Source organism: Bubalus bubalis, chromosome 14 (genome assembly GCF_019923935.1).
Source record: "Bubalus bubalis isolate 160015118507 breed Murrah chromosome 14, NDDB_SH_1, whole genome shotgun sequence".
Lineage (NCBI taxonomy): Eukaryota > Metazoa > Chordata > Mammalia > Artiodactyla > Bovidae > Bubalus > Bubalus bubalis.
The window spans coordinates 49,736,333-49,756,651 of record NC_059170.1 but is presented as its reverse complement, the minus strand read 5'-3'; the positions used below and the strand labels follow the sequence as shown (position 1 = coordinate 49,756,651).

The following is a 20,319-nucleotide window of genomic DNA, read 5'->3' as shown; positions in this document are numbered from 1 at the left end:
ACCTTTCATTTTCTATCTCTATATATTTAAAAAACACCAGGTTCATGCATCACCTTTACTTAGAGAATAAACTCTTTTTTTCCCCCCAGAAATAAATGAGTGTCTTAGTTCTGACTCTCCAGAAATAGACACCAGGACAAAGACTTGAGTGTGAGGGTTCATTTGGGAGTTGAACTTGAGAAACCTGAGTAGGGGATGGAGGAAGGGAGCCAGGAAAGGGAAGGCTGTCAATCAAGAGTGTGCTGTCAATCAAGTTACCACTGAGAGCAAAGGAATGGCTAAGATCCAGTGAAAAACTCAAAACACAGAGTTAACCCTTCAACGGGTGCATGTCCATTAACTCCTGTGGGTCACTGATTGAAATCTGCTTTGGGGTATTTGTTCCATCGCTTACAAAAAGACAGAGAAGCTCTGGTGGCCCTGGAAAGCCTCAGGCAGAGGTGGGGCAGCCTGCCTGGAGATGGTGAGTGGAGGGATATGAGTGAGGCACTGGCTACCTCTGCTGCAGAGACCACAGCCACAGGACCAGATCCTAATACATCAATTTGTTGTTACTTAGTCACTCAGTCATGTCCAACTTTTACCCATAGAATGTAACCCTCCAGGCTCCTCTGTCCATGGGATTTCCCAGGCAGGAATACTGGAACTGGTTGCCATTTCCTTCTCCAGGGGATCTTCCAAACCAGAGAGCAAACCCACATCTCCTGTATTGGCAGGCAGATTCTTTACCACTGAGCCACCGGAGAAGCCCAGTACATCATCAGTATATGCATATTTGCTGACTTAGGAATTTTGTCTAGAATTTCCCTCCTAATACGTAGTAATCTACCTCAGCCTGATTGAAAATATAGGGAGACAGATTTTTATTATAGAATTGTTTTTGATTTTTTTTAATTGAAGTATAGTTGATTTATAATGTTGTGTTAATTTCCGCTATACAGCCAAGTGATTCAGTTATTTCTTTCTAAAATATTCTCTTCCATTGTGGTTTATCACAGGATACTGAATATAGTTCCCTGTGCTATACAGTAGGACTTTGTTGTTTATCCATTCTATATATACTAACTTGCATCTTCTGACCCCAAACTCCAACTCCATCCCTCACCCAGCCCCTCCCCCTTGGCCACAAGAAGTCTATTCTCTATGTCTGAGTCAGTTTCTGTTTCATAGAGTTTCTCTGTGTAATATTTTAGATTCCACATAAAAGTGATATCATATAGTGTGTCTTTCTCTTTATGACTTACTTCACTAGTATGATAATCTGAGTACATCAGTGATGCCACAAATGGCATTGTTTTATTGTTTTTTGTGGCTGAGTAGTATTCCATTGTGTATATGCACCACATCTTCTTTATCTATTCCTCTGATGATGGACATTTAGGTTGTTTCCATGTCTTGGCTATTGTGAATAGTGCTTCTATGAACATTGGGGTGCATGTAACATTTTGAATTATAGTTTTCTCCAGTATATGTCCAAAAGTGGGATTGCTAAATCATATAGTAACTCTATTTTTAGTTTTCTGAGGAACCTCCATACTATTCTCCATAGTGGCTGCAGCAACTTATGTTCCCACCAACAGTGTAGAAGGATTTCCTTTTCTCCACACCCTCTCCAGCATTTATTATTTGTAAACAGAATTATTTTCAACATAGTAGAACCAAAACAAAACCCCAACATGAATGTGAAGCAAAAGGGGATGAATTGAATGCATTGTGGTGTATCCTCTGTAAGAAGCCAAGAGTAAAAGTGAGATATATCTTGTTAATTTTCATGACAAAAATCTCTGAGACACATCACAGTATCTGTATAATAATATCTGTAGCAGGATCTCATTTTTGTAAAGGAAAAAACAAGCAGGTAAAAACACAAAGTCCCAATCCTATGTGTATGCATTTATGTGTACACATAAAAAGGTCAGGAAAAGTAAACAAATTGCAAGAGTGAATGGGATTTAAAGTATACGTTGTTGTATATTTGAATGCACTGTTACATGTTTTAATTTTCTGTAAAACCCACATTACATTAAAAAGAGGGGCTAGAAATAGTATATATTTTATAGATCATTGCAGAGACTAACTGAGGTAATACATGTAAAATGCCTAGCACAAAGGCCCACGTATAGTCAATCTTTAATAAATGATTGGTGTCAAAGGAGATGACTTTTCCAGGCTGGAGAAACCTTGGGTGTGAAGTGAGTCAGACATTCTCCACCTCCTCCCAACTCTCTTTATTGGCCCATCATTCGGAACTGCCATCAAGAGCCTCCTGCCAGCCAGGCACTGAGGATGCTTCAGGGAAGAGGACCAAGCTCTACCTTCGCAGACTCACATTCTAATACTCAAATAAACGTGCATCAGCTATGTGGTAACTGATGCTCTGGAAGAAGATAAAGTAGGCAGAGGGGGTAGGGGTATCCGGGGTTGAGTTGCTATTGTTTACAGATGGTCTCTTATGAAGTGGTGTTTGAGACTTTGAAGATGTCAAAGGAGAAAGCTTTGACTATCTGAGGAAGATCCCCTGGAGGAGGAAATGGCAACCCACTCCAGTATTCTTGCTGGGAAAATCCCATAGACAGAGGAGACTGGTGAGCTGCAGTCCATGGTGTCACAAAGAATAAGACACAACTGAGTGACTGAGCATGAGCATGTGCGTGCGCTCACACACATATACACACACACACACCTGAGGAATAAGCTATCTGAGAATAGGGAAGAGCAAGTGCAAAGGCCCTGAGGCGGCTGTACTTGGCCAATCTGAGGACGAGCCAGGACACTGGTGTGGCTGGAGCAGAGTGGGCCCGGGGGAGAGGGGAGAGGTAGGCAGGGAGGTCTCACAGGTGGAAGGTTCTAGAGTGTGTGGATCTGGATGGACTTGTGGCAAGGCAGGGTATTTCCACAGAATGAGATGTAAAATGATCGGGGGGTGGGGTGGGGATTAAGCTTGCCTTAATGTTTTCACATCACTGGTCGTAGTGCACAAAATGGATTGGGAGAGGGGCAGGTGGGCAAGGAAGATGGGACAATAGTCCTGCTTTACCAGGTGGGAGAAGGAAGACCATGGCAGCAAGTATGGAGAAGGAGGGGAAGGGGATCTTGTGAAAAAGCACTAAAAGGTGAAACAAGCAGAACCTGGAAATTCATTAGATGTGAATTATAAAGAAGATCTTAAAAAAATGGAGCCAAGAATGAAGCTTAGTGACAGAAACTACTGCAAGAATGGCTCTCAGTCTTGGGGGATAGGACTGCCCAGGATGAAAGTCTCCAGCCTGTTGACTAACCACATCCCTTTCTACTAAGCACACACTTGAATTCTCCAGCTGCACCAATTACCGAGTTACTCAGAATGCCTTTACCCTACTTGGCTGCCTAGGGAACTCCTCTTCATTCTTCAAATCCCAGCTCAGGTATCACCACCACCATACAGCTCAAATGAATCATTTACTCTTCTGCATCACTTTCAGCCTCATGCACAACCTAGTGCACAGCTTCCCAACCAATGTAAAGTAGTACATTGTGTGAGCAAATAGATCCTAGGTATGCCCTTGAACTGTCCAATTGGGCCTAGAGTAGCTGGAGCCCCTTGCCAGTCCCCTTCAGCTACCAATAGCACATCCATGGACCCTAGTTCAGTTCAGTTCAGTCGCTCAGTCGTGTCCGACTCTCTGCAACCCCATGAATTGCAGCACAAGCCCATGGGGTCGCTACGAGTCGGACGCGACTGAGCGACTTCACTTTCACTTTTCACTTTCACACAATGGAGAAGGCAATGGCAACCCACTCCAGTGTTCTTGCCTGGAGAATCCCAGTGACGGCAGAGCCTGGTGGGCTGCTGTCTATAGGGTTGCACAGAGTCGGACACGACTGAAGCAACTTAGCAGCAGCAGCAAGCCTCCCTGTCCATCACCAACTCCCGGAGTTCACTCAAACTCACGTCCATCGAGTCGGTGATGCCATCCAGCCATCTCATCCTCTGTTGTCCCCTTCTCCTCCTGCCCCCAATCCCTCCCATCATCAGAATCTTTTCCAATGAGTCAACTCTTCACATGAGGTGGCCAAAGTACTGGAGTTTCAGCTTTAGCATCACTCCTTCCAAAGAACACCCAGGGCTGATCTCCTTTAGAATGGCTGGTTGGATCTCCTTGCAGTCCAAGGGACTCTCAAGAGTCTTCTCCAACACCACAGTTCAAAAGCATCAATTCTTCGGCACTCAGCTTTCTTCACAGTCCAACTCTCACATCCATACATGACTACTGGAAAAACCATAGCCTTGACTAGACAGACCTTTGTTGGCAAAGTAATGTCTCTGCTTTTTAATATGGACCCTAGAGTACCTCACAAATGCTACCATTTTCTGTACATGCCATGCTCCGGGGGAAGAAACGGATGCACTAAGGATGTTATGTTGGAACTTTTAGTCTCAGTTTCCAGTAAGGCCACAAGTAATAGATAAAATATTCCAAAATGTGCATGTGAGTTCTTCAGTTTCACACTCATCACCAGGGTCCTATGTAATAAACTGTGCAATATCAGAAATAAAACCATTTTCTTTGTTAAAAAAATTCCAAAATGAACTGCAAGATTTGCAAGGAATGCTTATGAAAATGAGTTTTCTACTGTCAGTCCACCACCCACCTCCAGACTATACAAGATAACTATAAGGCCAAGAAAAGAACTGCTGTGAACAGAATTTGGAGGAAGAGAGCTAACCTGTGGGTTCCACCTGGAAGAATGGCATGTCTCCCTCAAAACAACACGCAGGGGCTTTGAGGAAGCATGTGGAGGTTTAAACTATGTCCCTGAAGCTGGGGGACACAGTGGGCTGAAGTCTGATGGAGTCTGGAGGGAGAGAGAGCCTGGCGGGTCAGCCACTCTGACAGCCAACCCGGAGAGCCAGCCGCCTGGGGACTGGCTAGCCCTCAGCATTGAGGGGCAGAAGGCTCTCAGGGTTTCCAGAGGGCAGGATGAGGGCCACGCAGACACCCACCACTGGAAGATGGGGTCAGAACCACAGCTGGGGGTGCACTGGTGGGTAGGGGCTCTTTGCTCCTGCTGACCTCAGCCTGCAGTCCATGCAAGGGGGAGAAGCAGGCAGTTTTCCCAGTGAAATGAAGTGTGACGCTTCTGATTATCACAGGAGATTGGCCACATTAATTACTAAAATGAAGTGATGCTTTGAGATTTAAGTGACTGGACATTTCGCATATCTAAATGGTACCAGGAGAGTAATGGGCACCTGGTTTTCACCCACCAAATGCTCTATAGGGAGACTGCAGCAAGAATAAACTTCCCTTCTCGCTGCCCACTGGGATCCTGGCTCATCCATCCTCACAGGTGCAGCTCTGTCTGAATCCCCTCCCATGTCTGCATCAGCTCCTTGAGAGTAAGGCCCATCCTTACCTGTCAGGGCCTTGGACTTGTTGCAGTGCTGGGTGCACAGGGGCACCATGGCATTTGGTGGATGGACCCAACCGCCATCCCATCACGCGCTGCATTTCTGTTTCCTTCTTCCCAGTTTTCTCATTTGGAGCTCCTCACCTCTGAGCCTGGAAGGAGTTGTGGGTGAGGACAGAATGGTCGTCCTCCACCCCCAGCTCAGCCCTCGGGCCACCACGTGAGTCCTGTGGGGCTGACACCCAACACCAGTTCCCTTCAGCCACCAACACCTTTTCATCTCAGCGTGCCTTCCAAAAACCATTCCTTCCTGCTTTCCTGCTCTGAAGTTTATTTCCATCTCTCCCTGAAAGTCACCCGCTATACCACTGCTTCCCCATCACCCGGTGGAGTGTTACTTCTTCCTTACCCGTGCCAGTTATGTGTGACTTTCCTTCTTCATCTTGGTTCACTTAGAATTCTTCGCATGTGGTGACACAGGTGTCCTTATGTCTACGTCACTACCTTGCTACGTCTGTTACAGGTGTCCCCACACCTACGTCACATATCACTACGTCTGTGTTAGGGCGTCCCCACAGCTACATCATACGTCACTACATCTGTGATATGGGCATCCCCACAGCTACCTCATATGTCACTGCGTCTGTGATATGGGTGTCTGCACAGCTACCTCAGGCGTCACTGTGTCTGTGATACGGGCGTCCCCACAGTTACGTCATACGTCACTACGTCTGTGACATGGCATTCCTGCATCTACCTCATACCTCACTACATCTGTGACACAGGCATCCCTAGGTCTACATCATACGTCACTATGTCTATAACACAGGCATCCCCACAGCTACCTCATACGTCACTGCGTCTGTGATACGGGCGTCCGCACAGTTACGTCATACGTCACTACGTCTGTGACTCGGGCATCCCTGCATCTACCTCATACCTCACGGCATCTGTGATGCAGGTGTCCCTACATCTACGTCATACATCACTACGTCTGTGATACGAGTGACCCTACAGTTATGTCATACGTCACTGCGTCTGTGATACGGGTGTCCCCAGTTACATCATACGTCACTGCATCTGATATGGGCGTTCCTACTTCTATGTCATGGAGAAGGCGATGGCACCCCACTCCAGTACTTTTGCCTGGAAAATCCCATGGACAGAGGAGCCTGGTGGGCTGCAGTCCATGGGGTCGCTAAGAGTCGGACACGACTGAGCGACTTCACTTTGACTTTTCACTTTCATGCATCGGAGGAGGAAATGGCAACCCACTCCAGTGTTCTTGCCTGGAGAATCCCATGGATAGAGGAGCCTGGTGGGCTGCCATCTATGGGGGGTCGCACAGAGTCGGACACGACTGAAGCAACTTAGCAGTAGCAGCAGCACTTCTATGTCATACGTCTGTTATAAGCACTGGGGGGTAATGAGGATGCTCACAGCCATCACCAAGAACTGCCTCATGCCTACCTCTGAACCACTGCCACGTATGTCATCCACATGTTGCTTGGGCTATGGGGCTGGCTGAGCTCTGCGACCAGCCAGCCTCCAAGGTGGGACTCGATTTAGCTGCAAAGGGAGAGGTGTAGTGGCAACAAGCTTAGTCTCCAGCTCCACCCATTTGCAGGCACCCCAGGTTTTTCCCAGCCCTGCCTCTCATGCCCTTTGGTTTCTACTCAGCTGCATCTTCACTTTGCAACTTCCTGGCCTCAGGGTCTTGCTTCCCAGGCCTGATACCAAGGTTCCTGGGCTCTGCTTCTCCCACCTGGAGCCCTGGTCCCTACCTGTTCCCAGTGGCTCTGGATCCTAGGAACTGTAGGATCTGCTAACTGAACCTCTACTAATGGATCTTTCTGATCATCCCCATTCAGCTGCATCCCAAACCTGGTATGGTCTTGTTGGTCATGAAATCTGAAAGAAATTCAGGTTTTATTAGAAATGGTAGGGGCAAATGACATATTATAGCACTTATATGGGGAATCTAAAAAGACGATACAAATGAACTTATTTACAAAATAGAAAATAGACTCACAGACATAGAAAACAAACTTACAGTTACCAAAGGGGAAAGGGCAGAGTCGTGGGGTATCTAGAAGTTTGGGATTAAACAGGTATGCATTACCATACATAAAATAGAAAACCTACTGTGTAGCACAGGGAACTATATTCAATATATTTTAATAACCCATAATGGAAGAGAATCTAAAACTGAATCATTCTAGTATATACCTGGGACTAACACAACATTGTTAATCAACTACATTTCAATTTTTAAAAAAAGGTAAAATAAATGATAGGGACAAAGTTAGGAGGTGAGAAAAATTATCCGATGCCAAAGATCACAGAATGGCAACTCACTCCAGCATTCTTGCTTGGGAAATTCCATGGACAGAGGAGCCTGATGGGCTACAATCCATGGGGTCGTGAAAGAGTTGGACACAGCTTAGCTACTAAACAACAACAAAAGATCACCTGAGCCGAACTGGAAAGAAGGTGTTTCTGAAGACTTCAGAAAAACGTTGCAAGCCATCTTCTGGCTTAAGTTGTCTGTCTGCAGCTATGACACATGGTCATGACCACCCACACCATTATTTGGAGACTCAGTTAGTATTAAAAATGTCTAGTAAAGTATGCTTCACATTGGTAAAACTCTGGAAACAAGAATAGAATCTTATTGTTTAGTCTGGCAGAAATTACTAAAACAATTGTAAATGAAAACCATGTTCCTTGATTCTTTGAGCTACGAGCACGAAACGCTCTTAATTCCAAAGGTTTTGGTAAACAGGAGATTACTTGCAGTATGTGAATGAAATGACTTCCTCTTTGCCAAACTACACACGGGGAAGTCTCAGGTACCCACTAGGCATCTAAGCATAATGACCAGTAGGGAATTAGGTACACTTCTGAAATTCGGGAGAAGAAACTTGGCTGAATATATCCATTTGCAAGCTGTTAGCTCATGGATGGTGTATTAGTCATAAGTCAGGGTGAGATCCCAGAGAAACAAAATAAGAGTTCAGGATTGGAAAACCGGGAGTACAGAAAAAAAATGTTTTATTAAGTTAGAAAATCATACACTAGGAAAAGGAGATAACCTCCCTTATGAAGTATTTGCTGCGTTCTCCCTCTATGGATGGGCCCAGTGATATTCCTTCACTTTCTCCTTATCAAACAAAAACCCCATCACGCTCCTCGCCTGGGGCATCGTCCTCAGAGATCAGCAGAGGATGGCTGTAGGCATGACCACAGGAGAGGCAGAAACTCCCAACCCACTTTTTCCAGATCCCAGTTCTAGGATCCAGGCTCTGCCCATAGCCCTCTCCCCTCACAGGGGGAGGGAAGGTGCAGAGTTTAGGAGCTAAGGGTTCTGGGAGCAACCCTTCACATCTCGCCTGGCACAGGGCAGGCACTGGAGTGCCCCCTTCCACTTGAGGCACCTGCCAGAGATTCCCAGGCCCTCACAGAACCACCGTCTTCTTCTTCAGGCCTTGCACCACCTCTGCTTTCCCACTGCAGGGAGAGACATTGGCACCATGACCTCAGGGCCACCCCAAAGATACCTGCCCTTCCCTATCCTTCAATGAGGGACAAAGGCTTTCATCCTCAGAGATGGGCTGCACCGTGAACTAGAGCTTCCCAACCTCTGTGCCAGTTGTCAGTGTATCAATAAACTGATCCCCTAGGGCCTTGGGCACCTGGGTACCCGGAGCATCCCTCACCACCCCAGAGCATGGTCCCAGCAATGGTATAAATGTGCCCATTCCCTGTGGCAGCCATGACATGTAGATAGTCTACACGAGAGCAGATCATCCTAGTGAGTAGCTTTTGTGGAGGATGGGTCCAGGTTCTGCCAGAGGCATTTCCACCCACTCAACTTTTTAGCCAGACCATCACTACCTGCAGGAGTGGCAGCTGGCATAGAGGGCTGGAGACCCTAATCCGTCCCCGGTGCTGGGCCAGCCTGAGTCCTGTAGGGCCCTCTGAGCTTTTGAAGTAGAAGATTTCCCTGTCAATCTAACCTCCCAGACTCCTCCCTGGCTTCTTTTTTTTCTCTCTCCCATTTTTACCCAAGGTTAGAGTCTACCTCAGCCAGCATCATACACTTCCCCTACTCTGACCCTAGGCAGGGGACTCAGAAGCAGGGGTGGGAGCCCGGGGCTATGCCCTTAGCCCTGGTCACAGGTGACATAGCCTCCCATTAATGCTTAGCAGGAAGACTTCAGAATTGACAACCATGCTCAGTTTTAAGAGGTTAATGAAACACTTTCCCCGCCCCCCCCCCCCCAAAAATGCAGGGATATTTTTAAATTAAAATGTGCTGTATTTCTATTTCTAAGCAAAAGCTATATTGCTTTCCCAAAAGCAGTTTTCAAACATTTCAAAAATGTTAGCTAGTGAGTTAAAAATCTCCTTTTATTCTTTCTGTTTTCTCTCACTCTGAAAATACATACATATATATGAGCACACATTACCCTTAGAGGCATATTTTCTAGGATGTAAATAACAAAGGGAAGAAAGCGTATGGCAGCTGGAATCCTGGTTCTTGAAAGAGATGGATTTGTGCTGAACATTTCAGCACAGCATTTCGCACCCTGTTCCCTGCAGAGCATCTGTTCCCTTCATCTGCATCCTCCTCGTCCTCCTGTGCTCTCTGACCTGACCTGTGAGGCGGTTGGGCCAATACCCCATCCTTACACCACATGCTTGGAGAGGTCCCAGGGCTGGCAAGTCAAACATGGGGCCAGGTCATTGCCTATTCCCAGCAAAATGAGTTCATATCCATTTCAGGCTCATTTTACTGCTGTTTGTTATAACTTGTTGTCCAGAAGAAGTGAGCAGGTTTGGGTACCATGAAGCAAAATAAAAATAGAAATTTTAACATATATTTATTTCTTAAAATCATTAAGAAACGATGTAGTATGAGGACTTTTGTGTTGGTCTTCAGTCCTCTCCCACGAAGTCCAGGAGGACTGGATGCTCTGGCCTTGCCCTTGGGGTGCCTGATCTCTCCTCCCTGTGCACAGAGGCCGTGTCCTTTGCTCACAGCAGGGCTGTGTGGAGGATCCCGGCTCCTGTTGCCTGGGACATTCCATCACAGACGCTCTCCTAGCAACATGGTGACGCCAGCAAACCCAACAATGACCTTTTGTCTTTAGCTCTATAAAGCCTGTGGCCATGAGTCTCACCAGAAAATTCAAAGGATTTTCTTTGCAAGTGAAGAGTGATTTCTAGCTGAAGCTTTGAATCCATTGCTTTCCTCCAATCTGGAAATACAAAACTGGGCCCACACTGGATTGTCGCTTCAGATGCAGGGCGTAACCAAAGAGGTGCCCTGGATGGGGAGAAGATGAGTCTGGACGGTCCCAGTCCGGGCTCTGCTTAGGGACCCACCTACATAGCACCAGCAAGCCATTTAACTCTCAGATCTTACTGTCTTCATCTCCACAGGTGAGCAGTTACTTCTTAACAGTTCAGAGTACTAACCATCCATATTTCCTGGGCTGATGCTTGTTCTCCTTTGGAATCACCGTCTCTGGGACTGTACTCCTCACATGTGACTTTTAACCAAAGGCAAACAGATGACATTAACCAAACAACTGTAAAAACGCTTGGGTAATTAGCATTCTAATTTTGCTTACTTGGCACAAGAGGACCAAGGCACACCTAGAATTGATATGTTATGTATATGGTGGGGAACATTTTTTTCCCCTAATAAATTGTTTTAGGGAACTAAACCAACCCGTTTTCTTTGTTGTTTTTGATTAGCTATCCTCTACACAAGACTGTAAATCATGCACCCCTATTGGTAAAACCCTTTTGAGCATGTGCTTCCAGTATTTGCGCTTTAAAAATATTTAGTATTAATATTTATATTTATATATTATGTTATATGTTAGTATGAACACATTATGAATATACTTCTAATACTAAAACAAAATTTTAAAAGGAAAAAAGTTGAAATAAGATTTAAACATTTTGATTAGAAACAAGCCAGCAGCTCAGTTATGGACTCATGTTAGAAGTCTCTCCACCTTCATTCTTTCGGCAGTCAGCCCACTGTTTGTAATTTTCTTCCTAACACTTTGCTTGTATCTTCTAAAGGTATCTTCTTATCTTGTATCTTGTATCTTCTTATCTCTTCCAACTAAAGAGAATGTTTTCATTTTTCATCATTGCTTTATGTAAATTATTTCTCTATTGCAGTTTCTCCAATAGTGTATTTGCTATTAGGTAAGAAATCTCAAAAGTGGCTTCTAAATATGTATAAAAATTCAGGACATTATTTAAAAACCCTGGATGGAGAATCACACAATTCTACACTTCAAACAAAACCAGAAGCTTGGTTGTTTTTTGTTGTTGTTGTTTATAATATATTCTGACATTTTCATTTCAGATAGTTTGCTAAACATGATAATTTTGTTTTTATCATCTTCTACTATAGCAAGTGTTCGTCGCTCAGTCGTGTCCAACTCTGCGACCCCATGGACTGTAGCCCTCGAGGCTCCTCTGTCCATGGAATTCTCCAGGCAAGAATAATAGAATGAGTTGCCATTCCCTTCTCCAGGGGATCTTCCTGACCAAGGGATAGAACCCAGGTCTCCTGCATTAAGGAATGCTGTCCATTTAGGTGAATGTTTATTGTTAACAATAATAGATGTAAAAACTATACTTCAAATAGCTTTTGTGTAAGAACTTTTTAACAGAATTTTAGAGTTACAGAAGCATCACTAAGATAGAATGAAGAATTCCCATTACCCTTCATGCAGCTTCCCTTAGTGTGAACATCTAATATAAAGAGTAAATTCATCAAAACTAAAACATTAGCATTAATGAAGTATTATCAACCACAGACTTTATTTGAATTTCTCAGGTTCTTCTATCAGTGCCCTTTTTCTGCTCCAGGATCCCATCCAGGGTACCATGTCACCAAAACAGTCAGCAGCCAATGCCATATCATAATTTTGTGAAGATTTGTTTAGTTAAAACTAAATGATATTATTTAGTATTCCAGTTCATTGAGGAGTCCGCTGCAAGTGTTATAAGCTGCTGAAAGCAAGAACAGTGTTGTCCTTATCTTTCCTACTGTGGAGTTAGGGCTCTGTTTTCTAATGGGCTGGAAATGAGGCAGTCTAGCTTGTGAACTGAACAGGGGGCCAATCTCTGTTTATTAAATATTGGGGAAATCTTTTTTTCTTCCTTGCTTTTCCTTTTTTAAAGACAAAAGTATGTATCTGTAAAACTTCTCAAATTTCCTCTCCATAACAAATGTTCCTACTTAAAGAGAAGGCCAGGGTCTTTTGTACCCCCTGGAATACCTACATACCATTTTGGTGAACACTGCTCTATATTCATGCTCCTTTGGCTGTCCAGAGACTCTATGCCAAACTCATGCTGGTATTTATTTATTTTGGCCATGCTGTGCAGCATGCAGGATCTTAGTTCCCCAACCAGGGATCAAACCTGTGCCCCCTACATTGGGAGTGCAGCATCTTAACCACTGGACAGCCAGGGAGGTCCATCATGCTGATATTAACAAGGGCTAAGATAGAAAAACTGGACAATTTCAGTGTCTTATTCTCCCCTAGTTAATTCAAGTGTGTCTGAATTATTGGTCTATAATAAACAATTATTGAGTAACCTCTTAAGGCAGTGAGTACACACAAATTTCTCCCAGAAGCACCTCTTAGACCATCCTTCATTCAACTGTTAAAACTTCTGGTACTTTTGGCAGGGTGGTGCGGAGTATGAAGTACAATAGCCCTCGGGCACCCCATAGGTCACCACAAACTATTGTGACTGGAAATTAAATCCCTGTCCTCTATGTCATTCACTTATTGAAGGAACAGCTAGTGTTGTGGATACTGTTCTGTGCTGTCTGATCCCCCCTTCAAGAAGGAGAAACTTCTCCCCCGGCTGCTGACAATGTGCCAGAAGTCCCTTACCATCACTTTCCTCAGGGATTGCCTCTGCTGAAGAAAACTGCCTCACCGCAGGTCCACTTCCTTCAAGGACCAGCCAGCGTCTGGTACCTGATGGATGGCGGTATGATGGCCTGGCCCCTCCTCCCATCTTGGGGCAGCTCTGAGGGGCCATCCAGCTTCCGACTGCCCCTACCCTTCAGGATTGGCTTTGCTGGGACTCTGTCACAGACAGACTTCTGCCCCTTTCCAGTTCTGCTTCCCTTGCTCCCTTCCACAGGCATGCCTCCAAATAGATGTTCTGTACACAAGAGTCTCAGCTCAAAATCTGCTTCCCAGAAAAGTCGCCTAGGCTAGTCCAACAATCCAAAAACAGGGTGCAAAGGAAGATCAATATCCCCATGCCTGAAAATGCTTCCAGAGATGGTCCTGTGTGTGAATGTGCACATGAAATTAAAAGACGCTTACTCCTTGGAAGGAAAGTTATGACCAACCTAGATAACATATTAAAAAGCAGAGACATTACTTTGCCAACAAAGGTCCATTTAGTCAAGGCTATGGTTTTTCCAGTAGTCATGTATGGATATGAGAGTTGGACTATAAAAGGAGCTGAGCACCACAGAATTGATGCTTTTGAACTGTGGCATTGGAGAAGACTTTTGAGAGTCCCTTCGACTGCAAGGAGATCCAACCAGTCCATCCTAAAGGAAATCAGTTCTGAGTGTTCATTGGAGGGACTGATGTTGAAGCTGAAACTCCAATCCTTTGGCCACCGGATATGAAGAGCTGACTCATTGGAAAAGACCCTGATGCTGATCAAGATTGAAGGTAGGAGGAGAAGGGGACGACGGAGGATGAGATGGTTGGATGGCATCACCGACTCAATGGACATGAGTTTGGGTAAATTCCGGGAGTTGGTGATGGACAGGGAGGCCTGACGTGCTGCAGTCCACAGGGTTGCAAAGAGTCGGACATGACTGAGTGAACTGAACTGAACTGATGTGCAGGTTCTTTACCATCTGAGCCACCAGCAAAGCCCACATATACATGTTGGCCATTTTCTTAGAGAAAGTGTAGCATCCTATTTGTTGTTTAGTCTCTAAGTTGTGTCCAACTCTTTAGACTCCATGGACTGTAGCCCACCAGTCTCCTCTGTCCATGGGATTTCTCAGGCAAAAATACTGGAGTGAGTTGCCATTTCCTTCTCTAGGGGCTCTTCCCCATCTAGAGATCGAACCTGCATTTCCTGCATCAGCAGGCAGATTCTTTACCACTGAGCCTTATTTCTTTATTTATATCATATTTTAAATCTTAAAATTTATTTTTACATAGTGATACATAATGTTTTTAAATTACTGCTTACTATGCCATTGTATGGACATACCACCTAATAGCCACCAGTTGATTGCCCACTATTCACTGGGCACTCTTGCAACCTCTTTGTATTTATTCAATATGTATTTATTGACAACCTATGATGTACCGCACACTGTTGTAGATCCTACAGATACTAGCAACTATTATCTCAGGCTTCACTTCAACCTTAAGAATTAGCTACTGTTATTATCCCAGTTTTACAGAGGAGAAAACTAAGGTTTAAGTAACTTGTCCAAGGTCACAGGATTAGTAAATAGTGGCACCAGAATCCATAAGCAGGCAAAGCTGGTCTCCAGTGCTTCTGCTCTTAGCCCCTCCATTAGCATCCCTCCCCAAGTCAGGTATTGATAGGCAGTCAGACTACATGCAGAGAAGGCAATGGTACTCCACTGCAGTACTCTTGCCTGGAAAATCCCATGGACGGAGGAGCCTGGTAGGCTGCAGTCCATGGGGTTTGGAAGAGTCGGACACAACTGAGTGACTTCACTTTGACTTTTCACTTTCATGCATTGGAGAAGGAAATGGCAACCCACTCCAGTGTTCTTGCCTGGAGAATCTCAGGGTCGGGGGAGCCTGGTGGGCTGCCATCTATGGGGTCGCACAGAGTCGGACACGACTGAAGTGACTTAGCAGCAGCAGCAGACTACATGCAGCTGGCAGCTGTTATAAACAATGCTGCAGTGAACATCTTTTCTCAGGCATCTTTGGGTTCTGTCTCCTCACTTTTAAAAAGCACTGGGAAAAGGAAACAGGTGAGTTCATTATATTGTTAAGAATACCTGTTAACAGTCCCAGGCCATCACTCAGATCATTTTAAAAGGTGCCTTTCTTCAAAATTGGGGATTTAAGGAATCAAAAGATACTACATTCCATTCTTAATATGAAAATCTTGGGTTAAGCCTTTAAAATACTTCCATGCAGGCCCTGCGTGTTGGATGCATATTTGCAGATAGGGTAATACCTGGATTACCATTCTCAGCGTCTCTGGTGGGAAGTGGAATGTTTTTATTAAAATTTCTCTTGTTTGTGTTTCAGGGGAAAAAAAATGAAAGCAGATCTACAAGCCAGGTCTGGTTTTAATCAGAGCATAATCTTTATGAGACAACGCCAGGCTGAGAATTTTTCAATCTGATATTTTGAAAGAAAAATCCTTGTTTCACAATGATACAAGCCAATCAGCCTTAGAAGGATGGAAAAAAGAAATCTCTTGCATGAAAGAGAGGCAGGAAATTCCAGAGAAGTTTCACAGGGAGGAGGGAGAAACCCACAGTCTGTATCACTATTTGTGAGCTTATTTCTTCGTATAGGATAATACTTGGTTTTGTTGAACAACCAAAATTCAGTTCAGAGGAAGTAGTGGACTTCTCTCTCCCTGAAGTGGGAACATAACAATTTACTGAACATATTACAAACCCACAATGTGTCCCATGATCCACTGGCCCTTTAAACAAATATTTTGTCCTCTTCAGGGACTCTTCCCATCGTGGTCATAGATCCATCTCATATTAGATGATTTAATGCCTAAGTAATTTGGAGTGTCTCTGTAGATGTTGCTGAAATTTTTATATTTTCGTGTGATGGTACATTCCACTGATGGGGAGGGGGAAGTAATTTGGCAAACTTCAGGGTGAGTTGTTGAGATTTATAAGCATTTTCATATAATGCTCAGCTAGAGTGGGAATAGTAAAATCTCAGTCTTCCAATAAGCTGCAAAACTATTAATGGGTTTCTAGGTCATGTTGTTCAGGGTTAACACTCGGTGGAATATATTTTTCATTAAATATTAAAGTGCTCCAAGTATGTTTTATACAGGTGTGCTAACTTCACTGTTTCCTGGAGTGTCTATAATTTCAAAACTAATCGAGTCTTCTTTTATATGCTTTTGCATGAATTCTGGCTTTCTTTTGAACAGTCATAATGACTCAATGAAGGAGACTAAAAACTGGCAGGAAAAAACCAATAAAAGCATAAAGTCCAGAGTTTCTGAGAAAGGAGATTTACGAAATGATTTACAGTATAGTTCCCTCGACCAGAGCTTTCAACGTTACATTTATTCGAAAATACCTCATTTAGTGTTTATTTGTGCCAGTTCCATAACATGAATCAAATCTCGAAGGTTCAATGAGCAAATCAAGCACCATTTTAAAATTCATCCTCAGAGGACAGGAGTGTCTCTTCTCTTTATCCCATTGTCTTATCTCTTTCCAAAACAAGAAATTTAAATTTTTATCTGACTAAAATCATTACATGTCCAAATATCATAGGACTTAAAACTCCATCTGCTTTGACTTACACACTTCAGTTTCCTAAGTCCACTGCAAAAAGAAAAAGAACACTGGATAAATTAAAATATCTCATGTGTTCCTATTATTATTCTCCATTTAGTCCTCTTTGCCACATATTATATGTGGGTACTTAGATAAATACGATTGTCTTTTCTTCTGTTACTTAAATCTCTCTGTCTATGAGAAGTGGAAAGAGCTCATCCATTATTTGTTACTTTTTCTATAACTGTTAATACATACATGGACCCAAGCAAAGAGGTTGATAGAGTGAAGGTCTGCACAGATGTTCTGCCTGATTTCAAATCCCATTTGAACTCTGTATAGATGTGTAATAGTGAAAACACATTGCCAGAAACACCAGGTCTTTGATGGCTATGATGATGGTGTATCAGCCGTCCCCAACCTTATTTGCACCAGGGATTGGTTTCCTGGAAGACAATTTTTCCATGGAAGGGGGATGGTTTTGGGATGGTTCAAGAGTATTTCATTTATTGTGCACTTTATTTCTTTTATTATTACATCAGCTCCACCTCAGATCATCAGGCATTAGATCACAGAGTTTGGGGACCGCTGGTGTAAATGGTACTGTAAGAGGAAGAAATACTCAAATATTTTCAGCAAAAGGATATTCTCCTGGTTTAAAAGATGCCTCTTAGTCTCTGAATCCTCCAGGGCCCACAGTAGAAAGTCAGTTTCATCCCGCTTTGCTAAGTGTGCATCAAGCTGATGTTTATCGACTGCCCTGGATTTTTCAGTATAAAGATTGGGAGTTTGAGCTTTCCTTCAGGTTACGAGTCCAGCCTCACTCGGCCAATGCCTGGGTTCTTCTAACTTCAGTTTCCTGAGTCTGACTCTTGAGTTTGTCATGGCCCCAGTGGTTGTCTCTGTGAAGGGAGGAAGTGGAATGGAAGGGAATTTTAGGGGAGCCCTTCACAGGAATTCAGGGCAAAAATTTGGGAGGAAAACAATGTCAGGCTCTTGCCCAACAGGCCTCCACTGCTGAACCTGCATCCATGTATTTGTTTAATATCTGAATTGATGTACTTTCAGAGAAGATTTATTTCATTCTGAAATGTTGCCTTATTTTGTTGTTCAGTGTCTAAGTTATGTCCGATTCTTCACAACCCCGTGAACTGCAACACCCCAGGCTTCCCTGTCCTTCACGATCTCCCGGAGTTTGCTCAAACGCATGTCTGTTGAGTCAATGATACCATCCAACCATCTCGTCCTCTGTCGCCCCCTTCTCCTCTTGCCCTCAATCCTTCCCCACATCAGGGTCTTTTCCAGTGAGTCAGCTCTTCTCATCAGGTGACCAAAGTTTTGGAACTTCAGCTTCAGCACCAGTCCTTGCAATGAATATTCAGAGCTAATTTCCTTTAGGATTGACTGATTTGATCTCCTTGCTGTCCAAGGGACTCAAGAGTCTTCTTCAGCACCACAGTTAGAAAGCATCAGTTCTTTGGCACTCAGCTTTCTTTATGGACCAACTCTCACATCCATACATGACTACTTATATTGCCTTATGCATCGTAGCTTATGGCAGATAGCCCTCTGTGATGATAAAGTGAAATCACACACATAGCTGAGCTGTGGGCAATGTGTATTTTAAAAACAAATACATGCGGAAACTTTCCTGGTGGTCCAGTAGCTAAGACTCCGTGCTTCTAATGCAGGGGGTCCAGATTCAATCCCTGGTTGGAGAAGTAGATCACACATGCCACAACTAAGAGTTTGCATACCTCTACTAAAGATCCTGCTGCTGCTGCTGCTAAGTAGCTTCAGTCGTGTCCGACTCTGTGCGACCCCATAGATGGCAGCCCACCAGGCTCCCCTGTCCCTGGGATTCTCCAGGCAAGAACACTGGAGTGGGTTGCAATTTACTTTTCCAATGCATGAAAGTGAAAAGTGAAAGTGAAGTCGCTCAGTCGTATCTGACTCTTAGTGACCTCATGGGCTGCAGCCTACTAGGCTCCTCCGTCCATGGGATTTTCCAGGCAAGAGTACTGGAGTGGGGTGCCATTGCCTTCTCCGAAAGATCCTGCATGCCACAGCTAATATCCGGCACAGCCAAATAAATATAAATATACAAACAAAAACACAATTACATGATGGGGGAATATGGGAAAGATACAGAGAACAAAATAATTGATCAACAAGTGTCTTGCTTAGAGAGATTCATTGAAGGAATGGGTTCATGGTTGTGGAGATGAGTGAATACGACATTTACTGGGAAGCTGGTAGGTTAGGCTGGAAGCTCAAGCAACAGTTACTTTGCAATCTTGAGTCCAAAATCCACAGGGCAGGCTGGAAGAACAGAAATCCTGGAAAGATTTGTGGGTTAGGGTCTTGAGGCAAATTTCTTCTTCTTCCAGAAACCTCGACGTTTGCTTCAACTGATTGGATGAGGCCCACCCACATTATCAAGGGTAATCTCCCTTTCAAGTCAACTGATTGTAAGTGTTAATCATATTCCAAAATATCCTCACAGCAACATCTAGACTAATGTTTGACCGAACACCTGAGCACCGTAGCCAGGCTGACACATAAAAGTAACCCTCATGGTACTTTCCCTGACTATAAAGGAGGAGACTGGGGCTTGAAGAGAGTGAGTAACTTGCTCAAGGTCAAACCATTAAGAATGAAATAATATCAAACTTTAGGCTGTGCAACCTCAGTGTTTCTGCTCTTAATCACAGACCCTAGCTCCTTGCTTAGACTAATTGCTAAATTAGACAGGGAAGAGGCTCTAAAAAAGAGGCATCTGAACCTGGTGACTTTTGATTTAAGGCAAAAGTTTTAAAAACAGGGCAGACAAGATGGAGTAACAAGGGCCAGATTTGCCCTCTTGTCTAAAATAGCTGGTAACAAAGGTAGTGCATATGAAACAAGAGTTTGAAAGGCATTGGACATCAAGTAGGAAAGGACAGTGATCCTTGAGAGATGAGATATAAGCCAGGGGCCGTCTAACTCCCCCAGCCCTACAGCAGGGTTTCCAAGGGTGGGCCAGGGAGGGAAACCCAGGCAGATCCCAGTGGTCTCCCTGAGTTGACGAGACAGAGCTGAGAGTCTGGGGAGACCAAGATGGCTGGAGTTGGCTCCCTCCTCTGGGAGGGAGAGTCATATGACGAAAGTCTCCAAAAGTATCCTGAGGATATTCCCTGAGGCTTCCTCTGACAGCCTATCAGCAAATGTGTATGTGGAAACTCCTGAGGCTGGGGGAAGAAGCACCCAAGAGATGAAACTAACCATTTTCCAGAGATCACACAAGACCAGAGCAAAAGAGGCGTAATCAATGGAGCTGTAAGCGGAGGTTCCAAAAGTGTTTGCCTTGGTGATGAGGTGAAATT

General features: G+C 44.2%; 1 long non-coding RNA gene across 11 annotated transcripts in view; it reads left to right on the top strand.

Moving 5' to 3' along the window:
• Nucleotides 1-20,319, top strand: part of LOC102403501 — a 156,020-nt gene that overhangs the window by 117,145 nt on the left and 18,556 nt on the right. The window contains exon 1 of one of the 11 annotated variants that reach the window (XR_003103240.3): nucleotides 19,033-19,425. The exons of the other annotated variants lie outside the window; for them this stretch is intronic. This is a non-coding gene — a long non-coding RNA (uncharacterized LOC102403501). Of the gene's footprint in view, nucleotides 1-19,032; nucleotides 19,426-20,319 lie in introns of those variants that run through there. 11 annotated transcript variants of the gene reach the window in all.